A 13,688-nucleotide genomic window follows, 5' to 3' on the forward strand; every position below is an offset into this window, starting at 1 on the left:
CAACAGAGCAAAGTATGGGGTGTTATAGTTTCTCTTTCTAAAAACGTTCAGCTAGTGAGAGAAAGTGCAAAGGAAAAACTTTTTGAGGGTTTTTGAGGTGAAAAAGTAAAAGAGGACGAAAAATCCTATGAAAAAGTGTATAAAAACATGAAATTTGGAGTTAATATGAGAAGGTTATGGAGGTTTCAAGGACGACCTCCATGGAAGATGAAAAATCTGCAATGGAGAGAATAAATGAGAGGAAGAATGGAGAAGGTGCAGAAAAGTAAGGATATTTATACCTAAGGTTGACAAAAGTTTCACATATTTACGAAAATGCCATTAACAAGTTGACTTTATCTTCCTCCTTTTTTTTGGCGAAATTTTTTACTCTTTGGATATTGAGACAAGGTTCACAATAGAATAGAGGTACTCGAGTTCACGAAAACTTAGAAATTTAGACTCGAGATCTAAAATTACCATTTTACCCCTAATGTGAAAATTATTTTTACTTTATTTATTTTCTTGTTATATATTTTTTATTTACTTATTCTACGAACTTAGACCTTAATAATATTAGAAAACCTCTTCTAGGAGCTCACCAAGAAAAATGACAAGACTACCCCTAATCCATGCCTTCGTATCTACCTCAAGTTACGTGTCTATGGAGGTTGAGGTTTTACAAAACCATTTTAAGTTTCAAGTCAAGGTCAGATTTTTAGGTAATTGCTTTCTCTATTAAATTCAAGTTCATTCATATAGATTGAGCATGTTCATTGGATTAATTCTCTTGCCACCTCTAGATCTAATCCAATAGAAGCAAGAGCAGAAAATAGAATTTTTTGTATAAAAAAGAAATTAGCTAGAAATAATCGAACGTACCTTTTTCTCTAATTCTTTTGTCTCTGTCACATTCAAACTTAACCAGAATTTGATTAACCTTCTCCAAGGTATCACTTTGCCTATTCCTCCTAAAGCTTTGGTCCTGCAGTCAGATTATATAATGCATTATATTTTCAAGAAGGAAGATATTACAAAACTAAAGAAATAAAAAACGAAAGTTCTAATACGCAACATGGGATGGCCAAAATTCTTGAGATTGAGTTTTATTTCCTAAGTTAGGCCGCCAGCAAGTCATTTGATCAAGATATGAAAAAAGTTATACCTTTATTAGATCAGCACGGGGTTGCCTACTCCTATAACACAAAGCAAAAGGGTGAACGATTAAGCATTTCTAATTGGCATCTTTAGTTAGACAAATCAATGCTAGATAGCAATGCAAAAAAATAAGAATGACCAAACATACAACCTTCAAGATTTGGTAACAGAATAGATCTAAACTAAAACAAAGAAAAGAAGCAGAAGATCAAGTAAGAATAACTAAAAATGTGTTGTGTTCATTCACTGACCTTTGCCTAGCTTTTTCTAAAAGAAGCAGAGGATTAACGGGGTTTACCGACTGTTAACAAGGCACACCAAGGGTCACCAAGGGGTGGCAAGGGGCGGCAAGAGGCAAAGGGCAAGGGGCAGGGGCACTACTGCTCACATTGTTTCCTAAACGTTTTTGTCACATTGCTTGCAAGAGTCTATTCATGTTTGGAAGGGAATAGCATTGGTTTTTCTTACTCATGGGCAGTAAGTTTTGCACACTCAAGGTACTTTCCCCAAGCATAAAAAGACCTAGTGAAAGCCCTATGAAAAATTAGATGCAATTACACAAACAACAAACAACAAGGCAAAACGGCAATTCATTATCCATTGACAAACAACAAGGTAGCAATGAAACAAGAAACAAGGTAAACATTCCGATAGAAATAAGAGGCAGCTTGGGTCAGTGAGGCACTTACACTTCAGATAAAATTGGAAGGCAACAAGAGGAAGCAGGGGTTAGCGAACCGCATCAAAGTTCAGTAAGGTCCACAAGAGGTTAGCAAGGCTTGGCTCAACAAGGGGTGGCAAGGGCCAGCAAAGGTTTTGTGGGCAGAGGGATTCTAAAAGATTGAAAATTTGGGGAAAAAATCAAGCGGCAAGGCTGCCAGGTTAATTAGGTGTTATTACTGCTTTAAAATTAAAAAGGTAAAAGTATTAATTTTTAACAAAGAAAATCATAATATATCATATATTAATGTATAATGTATAATTTTATATTAACTATATATGAACCATTAGCAATAAACTATACTATATAAATTATAAACATAATTATACATAATATTTTATATATGTATTAAATTAATATTTATAAATAATCATAATATATTATATATTAATGTTTAATATAAAATATATATGTAATATATTATTTTGTTGATTATATAATATATTGTTTGTGACTTATTATTAATTAAATATATTATTTTGTAAAATATAACTTGGTTAATTATATAACAATATCTAAATTAAGTTACTATAAGTAAGTTATATGTATGTATCTATATATATATATATATATATATATATATATTTCATAACCACATATATAGTTTTCTTTTATGCAATATATATAAATAATGATAATATTAATAAATTATTCTTATATATATAGTCTATAACTTATTTATATAATTAATATAATTCAACGATTTAATGATATATATATATATATATATATATATGTATGTAGGTATGTATACATACATACATGCATTTGTTACATATGTATGTATGTATGTATATATATATTTCATAAAAACACACATATATAGTCTTCTTTTATGAAATATATATAAATAATAATAATATTAATATATTGTTCTTATATATATAGTTTATTCTTTTAGGAAAGTTTATAATTACTCTATATATATAGTTTATTACTTATTACTAACTAAGTATAATTTTTTGTAAAATATAACTTACTTATAGTTAATATAATTAATCGATCTAATGATATATATGTATGTATATATATATATATATTTCATAAACACACATATATAGTCTTCTTTTATGAAATATATATCAATAATAATAGTATTCATATGAATCTTCTATAGATAATCTATTATTTTATGAAAGTTTATAATTACTATATATATATATATCTTAATTATGTACAATAATTTAGTCCCTTCTTATTTATTTATGATATATAGTATATATGTATGTGATATATATATAATTTAATAAATTATTATTCTTTTATGAAAATATATAAATATATATAATCTTCTTCTATGAATTTATTTGTATATATAACAATAATATTATATATTATTCTTTTATATATGTTGTTTATATATACATAAATATATATACATATATATATTACTTATTAATTTATAATATATCATAATGATAATTTTGAAGTTATAAGTAACAAAGAATCTATTTATGTAGATGGAAAGTTTAACCAAATGTCAATAATTAAATAAAATTATTTAATATTTATAATTTATTAACAATTAATTTATTTCTAAATGAAATTTACTATGGATGAATCATTGTCAATAAATATGTAAAAAATTTATATATGTATGCATACATATATAAATGTAGTCAAAGATTAATATTTATATACAATCATAATTAATGGAGACAAACAATAAATACAAATAAATAAATAAATTTATTAATATATTTTTAATAAAAAATAAAACATATAAAAAAGTCAATTCCGACAGAATATTCCTCCAAAAAATTCTGTTGGAAAATTTGGTGGGATTAAATGTTTTGGCACCTAAAATATTTCCAACCGATTTCCAACGAGATAAGTTCCGTCAGAAATTTTTGTCGAAAATCTGTAGGAAATTCAATTGGAAATTTTGGAAGTAGATTTTTTTTGGCGCAAAATATTTTTCTAATGGATTTCTAAAATCTATCTAAAATTCATTAGAAATCCGTTGGAAAATATCAAAATTTATTCCGTTGGTAATTCGTTGGAATTGCTAATAAAATTTTTCTAATGGAATTTTTTTCATTGGAATAAGCAAAAGTTTTTGTAGAAAACAATATTCATATTTAACAAAAGTTAAAGGCAACAAGATAACTAAGTTCTCATCATTGGATATGGAAAATCATCAAAAACTTGGCATTACAAAACTCTAGCTATAACTCCAAAAACCAAAACACTACATAAGCTTAAAAACATAAATGAACAAAAACATAAATCAAAAGATAAAACCATAACTAAAAAATCAAACCTCCCCTCGAAAACTTAAATCAAGCATTGTCCTTAATGTTTAAAATAGAAAAAGAAAAAGATAAGTAAAACTCCACTAACAATGGTAGTAATGCAGAAAGAGCTCTATTCTCCTTTTTTTGTCCTCACCATTGTCACTTATGCTTGTGGGAGGATCTAATAAGGTAACAAAATCTAAATGAGAAAAAAATAAAAAAATCAATGTGAAAAATCTAAAAAAATAAAAAAGTAACTTCAAAGAAAAAAAAGTAAGAGTTTCAAAAGCTTAGGTTGCCAACAAAGAAGCATTTCTTTATAGTTAATAGCTTGACTATGGCACCCCTTTTCTCACAACTTCATCCATGAAATAATTTTTGAGGCATAGTCCATTAACCATAAATGCATCAGTAACCTTACTATCAATCTCTATTATACCACAATGATAGACCTTAACCACTTTGAAGTGACCCAACCATCTTAATTTGCATTTCCATGGAAAAAGCTTGAAGCAAGAATTAGAAAATAACACTTGTTGTCCAATTTCAAAACTTATTATTGCAAGATATTCCTTGTCAAAATGCTCTTTAGCCAACTCATTAACTGAATCTAATGTATAGCAACTATCTGCATAGGGATACTTAATTGCATTGAATAAATTAAACACTAATTCCTTGTTTCCAACTTTTAAAGTCATCTTGCCATTCTTCACATCTATGATTGCTCCTGTTGTAGCTAAGAATGGTCATCCTAAAATAAGAGGAATTTCAACATCATTTTCATCTCGAGCACAATAAAGTTTACCAGAACGTAGAGTTTCCCAATTTTCACCAAAACATCCTCTATAATCCCTATGGAAGCGATTGATCTATCTGCTAACTACAAAGAAATTGTAGTATGTTGTATCTCCTTAAGTCTAAGTTTCTTGGCCACAGACAAAGGCATAAGTGAAACACTAGCACCCAAATCACACAAAGCTTTAGAAAATTCAACTTTACCAATAATACAAGAAATAGAAAAACTCCTCAGATCCTTAAGCTTGGGTGGGAGCTTGTTTTGGATTATAGTACTACACTTTTTAGGAAGTGCAACTATTTCAAAATCTTTTAATTTCCTTTTCTCAGATATGATCTCTTTAAGGAACTTCACATAAGAAAGTATTTGTGCCAAAGCATTTCTTTTGCTTGAAGACATTTAAGAACTTCTTAAATTGCTTGTCCAATTTCTTTTGCTTCAATGCTAGAGGAAAAGGAATGAAAAGCACATATGTCTTGACTTGTGGTGATGTGGATACTTTCTCCCCTTGCTAACTTTATCAACTTAAACTTGCTTGCTAGAAGTATCCTCTAGATAAACTTTATCTCCACCATCTATAACTTCCTTACCTTTTACCTAATCAAGCTGTTTACTACTCCTTAAAGTAATCGCATTGCATTTTTGTTTTCCTTCTCTTCTAGGATTTGGTTCGATGTCACTTGGTAAAGGTCCCTGAAGTTTATTATTGAAGGCATTGGCAAGTTGACCCATTTCTTTCTCAAAAGTTTTGAGTGATGCTGCTTGACTTTGAATGTAAAAATCAATCTTATCCATGTATTGCATGAATAACTCTTTCACAGATGGCTTTTTCTCAAGCAGAAGAGCTTTAGCTTGTGGTGGAAAGCCAAGAGGAAAGTTTAGCTTAAGTGCTAATAAAGATTTTTTGTTGTTGCTTCAAGAGAAATTAAGATAATTTCTCCAACCAAGATTATAGTTGTTGGAATAAGGATTATTTTGTTGTCTATTAATCTTCCCAACAAACTGTACAAATTCAGCATTGACTGGACAATGATCACTGGAATGCCTATCTCTAGATAACTCACATGTCACGAAAGGACTCTAAATAGCATGGACACCTAATGTATCAATTTTCTTGGTAAGAGTAAGCATTTGTGTAGTCAAGGCATTAATTGCATCAAGCTCATGAATACCAACAACTTTTCTTAGACCCAATCTCTCAAATGACCATTGGTAATTGTTAAAAGCTATCTCTTCTTACAAGTCATAAGCCTCATCAATAAATTTACCTATTAGTGCCCCTCTTGTTGTAGCATCAATGGTGGTTTTAGTTGGTCCCAACAAACCATTGTAGAAAGTTTTTACTTATAGTCATTTAGCTAACCATGGTGAAGACATCTTCTACGTAAATCCTTATGCCTCTCCCAAGCCTCATATAGTGATTCCAAATCACATTTCATAAAGCAGGTGATATCATTCTGCATCTTTGTTGTCTTAGTTGATGGAAAGAACTTAGTTAAGAATTTTTTAGCCAAATTATCCCAAGTACTAATCGAACTAGTTGGAAGTGATTCAACCAACTCTTTGCCTTATCTCTCATTAAAAATGGGAAGAGCCTCAATCGAATGGCATCATCATAAATGCCATTGGCCATGAATGCATCACAAATCTCTAGAAAATTAACAATATGTGCATTAAGATCATCATTTGGTAATCCCCCAAACTAAATTGAAGTCTAAATCATTTGAATGATTGTTGGCTTAATCTCAAAGTTTTTAGGTTGGATAGTAGGTCTATGGATGTTAGAATGAAGGCCTTGTATGAGAGGTACAGCATATTCTCGAAAGGACTTGTTTTGTTCTTGATCAACCATTACTTCGCGTTGAGTCAAAACTTGTTGATTCTCCCTCTGAAGTCTTCGAAAAGTAATTTCAATTTTCAGATCAAAAGGAACAAATTCCAAATCTCTGACTCTTCGCATATAATGACCAGAAGTACTTGAAAACAAAAAAAAAAGAAAGTTTGAATTAAGACTAAGATTACTTGGTGTTAAAATTAACAAAAATTATGAAAATAATTCCTCGACAATAGTGCCAAAAACATGTGTCATTAACAAGTAATATAATAAAGAGTAGAGTATCGCTCCCATGAGGAATTGCACCAAAATTTTGCTAAGTGCTAAAATTACCACAGCTTAATCTTATTCAAACAATCAAATTTAAACTTACTTAAAACTAAAACTAATAACAAGAATAGTAATTTAAAGTATAAAAACCAATCAAACAAAGTATAAAACCACAATATCCACTTTACATTTCCCTTGAATCTTTTTTACTCTCTTTACTTATAAACAACTGAGTTGTTAACCTAGAGCTCTAATGTATTTATAAGTCTCTTTCAATGTTCTTATAAAAATATCTTTCTCAACCAATCTACTATATACCTATGCAAATTGCAATTAAGAAAAACTCATTAAGCTTAGACTCTAAATTGGCTACATATGACTTGTAAGTGTATTCCTATTCTACATTTGAATCAAATCAATCATCTCATGCAATTAAAATTGAACATATGCTATTTCATCCGGGGCTTACACTAAACTCCATTTTCCAATTTTATTTAGGTTACCCTACCAATCTAATTGGTGATCAGACAATCAGACGCATTAATCACAAGATTGAAAATAAACAACTCAAACACTATTAATCATAAGCAAGAAAGAGTATTAAAAATTTAAACTACATGTTAGGTTTAATTGCAATTCTAGATAAGAAATTTAGTTCCTCATAACTACTAAAAACATCATTCAAAAAAGTTTAACCATCAACACAAAACAAGGGAAGTATAAGAAGAACTAAAGAAGAAAAAAGAACTAAGATTTTTCAGGTCTTCGGTCTTCAATCTTCAAGAGTTTTTCCTCGCTTTCTTGCTTGCTTGATAGCTCTTTTTCTTCAAAGAAAATCTATCTTAATTGTTTTCTTCAAGTGCTCTCAACGATTCTTTAAATAAGCCTCGAAATCCTACTTGAAATAGAAGTTCAAAATTGTTGCATGGAGAAGTTATTGTGTTAATGCTGCAATGCCATTCCCTTGGTGTCGTGGCAACGAGTTCTTTTTTTATTTTTTCTCCTCTTTGCCTTCGACACCACAGCCTCCATCCTTGGGCATTGTGGCACCTAACATTCTATTTAGTTGTTAGTGTTCCTCTCTTCACAATGCCACGATGCCCATTCAGCCATGGCCGTAGCACCCGATGTTCTATTTTTTAGTCTAAATTTTGCTTTCTTTCTCCGATTTGAACTCCTTCAAACAAGCACCTACAAAAAGCACAAAACCACATCATTATTCTCATTAAAAGAGACCTAAATCAACCTAAATTCAACAAAAATAAAACTAATTAACCAACTTAAAAAAACTCCTAAAACGAGACTAATTCATATCAAAACTCAAAGACTTAACTGATTTTAATGCTTAAAAAGTGACAAGATAACTCTATATCATAGAGTTATCAACTCCTAGCAAAAATATTTCTTTTTTGTTGAAGAAAAGAAAGAAAAGAGAACTTGGCTCAAGCCCGCGGGAAGGAAAATGAAGGCAAAGCTCAATGAGATCTAGTTACGCTAGACCCACTCTATTGCCATTGGATCCAATGTTAGGCTTGGGTTTGCTTGGTGTGAATTTCACTTGGGTTATTCTTGCTTGTTATGTCCATTTGGGCTTGAATTTACTGTTTGCACATTTTCATGTTAGTTATTTAGTTTTGTTAGTTGTGTTGATTAGCATAAAATGTAGGAATGAAAATAAAATATATACTTGAAAAAATATGCATAATGTTATTAGATTAATGTATTAGAAAAAGACAAATTTTACAAAAGATATAAATATAAAAGAAATATGACAAAATAAAAAATTTTAAAAATTGTGTTATTTGAGATAATTTGATGATGGAACTTTGCCCGGGAATGTGAAGAGTCGCATTTCTAGGTTAACTTCCCTAGGTGAGGAATTTAATTAGGATTTCCCCAAAGTGTTGGGATCATCCTAATTTTATATTCCAAAACTTCATTAATTCAAATAATCATTTTAAAATCTAGTAAACATAAAAGGTATACAATTAAAGCAAAATATCAATTTTACAATCACAAGGTTATAAATCAAACATTCGATTTATTGATGTATCCATTTTGCATCATCCATGATTTTGCGTCGCATACGAGTCAATTACTTTGAAATTGGGTATAAAACTCTCGATGATGGGACTTTCTCAAGAAACTTGTGGAGACGAGTTTTTTCAAGAATTTCCCTAGGTGAAGAAAAACTTCTAGACTTTACCAAAGCATTGGGCAGGGCTTTGAATAATTCTTTCGAGACAAGGTTTTTTCCCATTATTTAAAATTGAAAAATCATGTTATCAGTTCATGGTTGCATCATGTACATTAATAATGTATATTCGATTCGTGAACGACAACATTTAACGATGGGATCCTTTTTGGGAGGCTTGTAGAGATGAGCTTTTTGAAGAAATTCCCTAAGTGATGACAAATTCTTGAACTCCACTAAAGAGTTGGGATGGTCTTGGAAAACTTATCCGAGATGAAGATTTCATTCACGTATCGATAAAAATATCATAAAAATAATTTAATAAAAAAAGAAAAAAATAAAATATATAAAATCCAAATTGAAAATCAACATAGTCAAGAGTTACTAAAACTTGATGACGGAGCCTCCTTGAGGGGATAAATGAGTCTTCTCAAACGTTCTTGAGGTGAGGAGGATTTCGAAAACCCCTCCTAGAGCATTGGAAGGGTCCAAGAAAGGTCTCCAACATCTAATAATAAATAAGAAAATAAAATAAATGGTAACTAAGGAATTAAGAATTTAATTAAGTTTAAAATCGATAATTAAGGCTAAAATAGGATAACAAGTGATAAATTGGTACCGTTCTTTGAACAAGTGTCATAAGTGTTAATCCTTCCTCATGCATAACCGTATTCTCGAACCCAATCCCAAATCACGTAGACCAAACTTCATTCTTTTTAACGAGCCTAATACAAAAAGGAATAGACTTTATTATATGGCCAACTACACCTAAATAAAAAAGATTGGTGGTGGCCCCATTTTACGTTGAGCAATCAAATTCTCAAACCCACACATTATAACAATAGTTTGGCATTGTAATGTATTACTAATGTAAAATTTTGTGTTAATAAAGATGCCAACCTGATAAGGTTCTTTTTAATTATTTATCATATCTAGAATCAGGGTCAAGTTCTGATTTAATTAAAGACAAGGATTTATGAGAATGGAGAGTAGTAGTCCTTTTGTTCAGCTCATTCATGCCAAACACACGTACAAAAAAGGAGAATTTCTCTTGTAATTTTTTTACTAAAATTTTACGATTATTCTATCATAAAAAAGAATTATTTAAGGATTTACCACTTATAATATATGGACTTCCATATAATATTTTGGTGAGCTTTACACAATTCATGACTGTAATTGAGTAATAAAAATGTAATAATTGAAGAAAACATACGTACCTTATAAAAAATAAAAATGAAAAAAAGAAATTCATTTGTTTGTTGGTTCAATGGTAAGTGCATTTTATCCTAATTGAAAAGTTGGGTTCAAATCCAATGAACGTATATAAAGAAGAAGAAAATTTAAGAGTTTTCCATATATATAAAAAGAAGAAGAAGAAGAAGATATATATATATATATATATATATAAATTAAAAAGGTAAAATATCACCACCATCTTAAGTTTTAGTCGAACTTTCAAGTAAGTCTTTTAGTTTTTGAAATATACTGTCTACCTCAAAAATGTAAATATCATTAACAGAGTTTAAAAAAAGAATAAAATGTCCTCTTTTTATTAATTTTAAAAACTATTATTATATTTTTTAAAAAAATTAAAAAAAAGGAGCATCGATTGGTGCTTCCCAACTCCCCAATCGAGGAGCACCAAATCGGTGCTCCCTTTGGGAGCCCGATGGAGGCTTCCAAGGAAGCTCCGGTGCTTTTCAGATAGGGAGTTTTTTGTTTAATTAATAAAAAATAATAAAATTATGTAATAGTACTTATAAAAATTAATTAAGTGTAAAACTGTCTTTTTACTCTTACCATGTCAGCAAGTTGACGGAAATAGTAATGGTTGACTAATGGCTGAATCTACGTGTCTAGCAAAAAATATTTTTTTGAGACGTAGTGTCTATTTAAAAAACGAATAGACTTCCGTATAATTTTGATCAAATTTAAAAAGATAAGGATATCTTACCTAAATTAAAAATTTATTATGCACCAAATCAAATTGCAGACAGCTTGGCTAAAACGGACATGAGAAAAGCAAAAGAATACAATCAAAATTTACAGCACATCAACATCTTTCATCAAAATTTACCCCCTTATGTGCATTCTTTTGCTCTTCTTATCATTAATACAAAGTCATTGCCTTTAAAAAAACAAATTTGTCATGCACAAGCCCAGTGCATTGAAGGATATGATTGCAAGGATTAAAAGTTGGATTGGATTAAAACTAACTTGTAAACATATTAGATTGAGAAAAAGGCTGAACTTCAATCAGGGCCAACTGTTTTGAGTTACAAGTTGCAAGTCAGCTCTTTTTACCAATTTATTGCTTTAGATGGACATAGTCGGTCCAAAGCCCAACGAGACTTTGGTAATGGCGTCAATCAAGCAGAAAGCCAGTCTGCCTAGGGCCAAGAGTCGAACTTAAAATATCTATCTAAACACAACTTTTATCTTCATCATTTACTCAAAGATCATATAACTAAGCCTTGCAGTGCAAAGATGACCTTAAGCGATGTGACGTAGCAAGCTGAGGGGACCAAGTTATTCAAATGGAATCAAACTTCGTCGATGTTCTAGTATGACCCACCGATGTCAACACCCGAGTAAGACGTTGAGACTAAAGACATGTTGGCATAGCGAAGCCTTATTAAGGAAATTGAGAAGGCGTCTGACATCAGATGGCTCTTCATTGACAGTTTGAGCAACCTTCTCCACACGCAAGTACAGGCCGACTACAAAAATCATATATTTGACGAAATGTTACCAACTTCCACGGCTGATGATGAATTAGGTTTTTCTTCATATCTGGTGGGATCCCAAAATAAATGTATTGATATAGACCTTGATAAGTTTGGCACCACAATATTTTGATTTAAACGACTTAAAGAAATGGAATCACAATCATGAACACTTATTGACCTCTGTTTTGTTTTAGCCCAGGTTTTTTTTTTTTTATCTTGTTTTTCTATGAAAGTTACATTCATAAATTAAAACTACAACGAAATTAAATAATCTCAATAAATATGATATAATTATTAATATATTCAAGACTTCCTCTTTGCCATTGAGAGTTGAGACGAGACCTCACTGATAACATTTTCTGTGCTCTTGAATAAATAGCAAATTCGTTTTTCAAAACAATTGTTATCCTTTTAATGAATCATTTGCGAGCAGAGGCCGAAGGGAGAGGGGGCTAAGGGCCCCGCCCCCTTTAAAAATTTTTAAAATTTTAGAACATATTTTTATTTTTTTAATTTTATAACTTTACCTCTACAAAAATTTTAAGATTTTTTTAACATACTCTTTTTTTAAAAAAAATTTATAATTTTGTCTCTATAAAAATTTTATAATTTTATCTCTACAAATTTTAAAATTTTTCTAACATATTTTTTTAAAAATTTTTTATAATTTTATCCCTACAATAATTTTATAACATATCATAATTGAGCACCATTATTGAATTGACTTGTTTTTGGCTGTTATTGACTCACTTTTGTAAAAATTGAATTTCAGATTTAATGAGAATGTGGTGGAATTATTCACTTTTGACATATCTTTATACCCTTAGAATGATTTTGAATCAGTTAATGTTGAAAGTATTTGCAACCTTGCAAATAAATATTACCTTGATAACTTTACCGAGTATGATAAAATGCATATAAGCTATAAATTGAATTCATTCAAGCTTGACATTCTTCATAATTTTTTGAAAAATGTATTTACACTTTCTAAGTTATGTCAAGTATTGAAGAAGATGAAAATATCAAAAGTTTTCTTCATTGTTGACAAATTAATTTGACTTGTCTTAACTCTTCAAAATTCCATTGCAACATCAGATCGTGCATTTTTTGTTATGAAACTCGTTAAGAACGAGACTTGGAATAGAACACCAAATGATTTTTTAAGAAATTTATTGATTATTTTCATTAAAAAGGAAATCATTTGAGACGTTAACATCTATTCAATAATAGATTCCTTCAACTCTATGAAAGACCGTCGAGCTCAATTAAAGATACTCAATCTTAGCATGCAATAGTTGTTAATGTCTATTTTATACTTAGCACGTAATTGGAGTTATTTGTGTAATTTCATATGAATTTTTTTCAAGTTACTTTATGTTTTTGTCAAACATTAAACTTCTAGTATCGCTCCCCAAATGCGAAATCCTAATTCCTCCATTGGATGAAAGAGATTATAAACCAAATTTCATATAATAAATTGTAAACGAAACCTTATTTCAATGGTACAGAAGAGGTCTAAAATCTTTGAATTTTAAGTTCAAGTTCTATTATATCTAAATTTCTTGCAACTTTGTGTTGTTTTTCTATTTCTTTTTGTTTATTGATAATTTTTCCATTGGATATTGTAGACACCCATTCAAAATCAACCAAAATAAAAAAAATAATTAAAAAAAAGGAAAGAAAAGAAAACAGAGAGAAGACCGAGCGTGTACTCAGCCCCCCCCCCCTCTCCAATCTATCATTACGGGGCACTTAAGTTCCCTGAAA

General features: G+C 29.9%; 1 long non-coding RNA gene across 1 annotated transcript; it reads right to left on the minus strand.

The window, feature by feature from the left end:
• Positions 1–903: 903 nt before the first annotated feature.
• On the minus strand, positions 904–1,956 carry LOC18609449 (uncharacterized). Its single transcript, XR_016024508.1, has 3 exons — positions 1,827–1,956; positions 1,145–1,175; positions 904–964 (listed from the first exon to the last, which is right to left on the minus strand). It is a non-coding gene; the product is annotated as an uncharacterized LOC18609449 (long non-coding RNA).
• Between the last annotated feature and the right edge of the window lie 11,732 nt (positions 1,957–13,688).

The sequence above is a fragment of the Theobroma cacao genome, chromosome 2 (assembly GCF_053813885.1).
Source record: "Theobroma cacao isolate CCN51 chromosome 2, ASM5381388v1, whole genome shotgun sequence".
In the NCBI taxonomy this organism is placed as follows: Eukaryota; Viridiplantae; Streptophyta; class Magnoliopsida; order Malvales; family Malvaceae; genus Theobroma; species Theobroma cacao.